A 4,015-nucleotide genomic window follows, 5' to 3' on the forward strand; every position below is an offset into this window, starting at 1 on the left:
TGCTTGGTGACCTTGGCCACGTCACTTCACTTCCCTGCGTCTCAGTTACCTCATCTGTACTCCTTGTCTTCCCTCCCAAACCCTGCCCTCTCCCTGACTTTCCCATCACTGTGGACGGCACTACCCTCCTTCCCATCTCACAGGCCCTCAAACTTGGTGTCATCCTCGACTCTGCTCTCTCGTTCACCCCTCACATCCGATCCATCACCAAAACCGGCTGGTCTTACCTCCGCAACATTGCCAAGATCTGCCCTTTCCTCTCCATCCAAACCGCTACCATGCTCGTTCAAGCTCTCATCCTATCCCGTCTGGATTGCTGTATCAGCCTCCTCTCTGATCTCCCATCCTCCTGTCTCTCCCCACTTCAATTCATACTTCACGCCACTGCCCGGATCGTCTTTGTTCAGAAACGCTCTGGGCATGTTACTCCCCTCCTCAAAAATCTCCAGGGGCTACCAATCAACCTATGCATCAGGTAAAAACTCCTCATCCTCGGCTTCAAGGCTCTCCATCACCTCACCCCCTCCTCCCTCACCTCCCTTCTCTCTTTCTACAGCCCAGCCCGCACCCTCCGCTCCTCTGCCGCTAATCTCCTCGCCATGCCTCGTTCTCGCCTGTCCCGCCATCGACCCCCGGCCCACGTCATCCCCCTGGCCCGGAATGCCCTCCCTCCACACATTCGCCAAGCTAGCTCTCTTCCTCCCTTCAAAGCCCTACTGAGAGCTCACCTCCTCCAGGAGGCCTTCCCAGTCTGAGCCCCCTCTTTTCTCTCCCCATCCTCCCCCTCCCCATCCCCCTGCCTTACCTCCTTCCCCTCCCCACAGCACTTGTATATATGTATATATGTTTGTACATATTTATTACTCTATTTATTTATTTCTTTTATTTGTACATATTTATTATATTTATTTTATTTTGTTAATATGCTTTGTTTTGTTCTCTGTCTCCCCCAGTCCGGCCCGGGCAGGGCCTGCCCACAGCCCTTGGATATATTTGTACAGCTGTATTACTCTATTTTATTTGCACATATTTACTCCTCTTTTTATTTTTATTAATGATGCACATATAGCTATGATTCTAGTTATTCTCTTCCTCCCTTCAAAGCCCTACTGAGACCTCACCTCCTCCAGGAGGCCTTCCCAGACTGAGCCCCCTCCTTCCTCTCCTCCTCCTCCCCCTCCCCATCCCCCCCCACCTTACTAACAGTTTTCATTTTCAATTGTATTTATTGAGCACTTGCTGTGTGCAGAGCACTGTACTAGGTGCTTGGGAGGTACAAATTGGCAACATATGGAGACGGTCCCTACCCAACAGCGGGCTCACAGTCTAGACGTGTCCCTAGACCCCTACCTCCTTCCCCTCCCCACAGCATCTGTATATATGTTTGTACGTATTTATTACTCTTTATTTATTTATTTTATTTGTACATATTTACTCTATTTATTTTATTTTGTTAATATGTTTTGTTTTGTTGTCTGTCTCCCCCTTCTAGACTATGAGCCCGCTGTTGGGTAGGGACCGTCTCTATATGTTGCCGGCTTGGACTTCCCAAGTGCTCAGTACAGTGCTCTGCACACAGTAAGCGCTCAAGAAATATGACTGAATGAATGAATACATAAATACGAATGCCCTTTCGAAATAAATACGAATGCCGAACGCCCTTTCCTCTCCATCCAAACCGCTACCCTGCTCATTCAAGCTCTCATCCTATCCCGTCTGGACTACTGCACCAGCCTTCTCTCTGATCTCCCATCCTCGTGTCTCTCTCCACTTCAATCCATACTTCATGCTGCTGCCCGGATTATCTTTGTCCAGAAACGCTCTGGGCATATTACTCCCCTCCTCAAAAATCTCCAGTGGCTACCAATCAATCTGCACATCAGGCAGAAACTCCTCACCCTGGGCTTCAAGGCTCTCCATCACCTCGCCCCCTCCTACCTCACCTCCCTTCTCTCCTTCTACTGCCCAGCCCGCACCCTCCGCTCCTCCACCGCTAATCTCCTCACTGTACCTCGTTCTCGCCTGTCCCGCCGTCGACCCCCGGCCCACGTCATCCCCCGGGCCTGGAATGCCCTCCCTCTGCCCATCCGCCAAGCTAGCTCTCTTCCTCCCTTCAAGGCCCTGCTGAGAGCTCACCTCCTCCAGGAGGCCTTCCCAGACTGAGCCCCTTCCCTCCTCTCCCCCTCGTCCCCCTCTCCATCCCCCCCATCTTACCTCCTTCCCTTCCCCACAGCACCTGTATATATGTATATATGGTTGTACATATTTATTACTCTGTTTATTTATTTATTTATTTATTTTACTTGTACATTTCTATCCTATTTATTTTATTTTGTTGGTATGTTTGGTTCTGTTCTCTGTCTCCCCCTTTTAGACTGTGAGCCCACTGTTGGGTAGGGACTGTCTCTATGTGTTGCCAATTTGTACTTCCCAAGCGCTTAGTACAGTGCTCTGCACATAGTAAGCGCTCAATAAATACGATTGATTGATTGATTGATTGATTAAATACGAATGAATGAATTAATGATTTTATTCTATTCATTTTATTTTGTTAATATGTTTTGTTTTGTTCATTCATTCATTCATTCAATTGTATTTATTGAGCACTTACTGTGTGCACAGCACTGTGCTAAGCTCTTGGGAAGTCCAAGTTGGCAACATATAGAGATGGTCCCTACCCAACAGCAGGCTCACAGTCTAGAAGGGGGAGACAGAGAAAAAAATGAAACATATTAACAAAATAAAATAAGTAGAATAAATATGTACAAGTCAAATAAATAAATAAATAGAGTAATAAATACATACAAACATATCTACATATATACAGGTGTTGTGGGGAAGGGAAGGAGGTAAGGTGGGGGGGATGGAGAGGGGCAGGAGGGGGAGAGGAAGGAGGGGGCTCAGTCTGGGAAGGCCTCCTGGAGGAGGTGAGCTCTCAGTAGGGCCTTGAATGGAGGAAGAGAGCTAGCTTGGCGGATGTGCGGAGGGAGGGCATTCCAGGCCAGGGGGATGACGTGGGCCGGGGGTCGACGGCGGGACAGGTGAGAACGAGGCACGGTGAGGACATTAGCGGCAGAGGAGCGGAGGGTGCGGGCTGGGCTGTAGAAGGAGAGAAGGGAGGTGAGGGAGGAGGGGGCGAGGTGATGGACAGCCTTGAAGCCGAGGGTGAGGAGTTTCTGTCTGATGCGTGGGTTGATTGGTAGCCACTGGAGATTTTTGAGGAGGGGAGTAACATGCCCAGAACGTTTCTGGACGAAGACGATCCGGGCAGTGGCGTGAAGTATAGATTGAAGTGGGGAGAGACAGGAGGATGGGAGACCGGAGAGGAGGATGATACAGTAATCCAGACAGGATAGGATGAGAGCTTGAACGAGCAGGGTAGCGGTTCGGATGGAGAGGAAAGGGCGGATCTTGGCGATGTTGTGGAGGTGAGACCGGCAGGTTTTGGTGACGGCTCAGATGTGAGGGGTGAACGAGAGAGCGGAGTCGAGGATGACACCAAGGTTGCGGGTTTGTGAGACGGGAAGGAGGGTAGTGCCGTCAACAGTGATGGGAAAGTCAGGGAGAGGGCAGGGTTTGGGAGGGAAGACAAGGAGTTCAGTGTTGGACATGTTGAGTTTTAGGTGGCGGGCAGACATCCAGATGGAGATGTCCCGAAGGCAGGAGGAGATGCGAGCCTGGAGGGAGGGAGAGAGGGCAGGGGCAGAGATGTAGATTTGGGTGTCATCAGCGTAGAGATGATAGTTGAAGCCGTGTCTGTTGTCTGTTTTGTTGTCTGTCTCCCCCTTCTAGACTGTGAGCCCGCTGTTGGGTAGGGATCGTCTCTATATGTTGCCCACTTGGACTTCCCAAGCGCTTAGTACAGTGCTCTGCACACAGTAACCGCTCAATAAATACGATTGAATGAATGGATGAATGAATCTGTAAAATGGGGATGAAGACTGTGGGCCCCAGGTGGGACGGGGACTGTGTCTGACCTGAGTACCTGGTTTCTACCCCAGTGTTTATGACAGTG

The sequence above is a fragment of the Tachyglossus aculeatus genome, unplaced genomic scaffold (assembly GCF_015852505.1).
Source record: "Tachyglossus aculeatus isolate mTacAcu1 unplaced genomic scaffold, mTacAcu1.pri scaffold_175_arrow_ctg1, whole genome shotgun sequence".
Classification (NCBI taxonomy): Eukaryota; Metazoa; Chordata; class Mammalia; order Monotremata; family Tachyglossidae; genus Tachyglossus; species Tachyglossus aculeatus.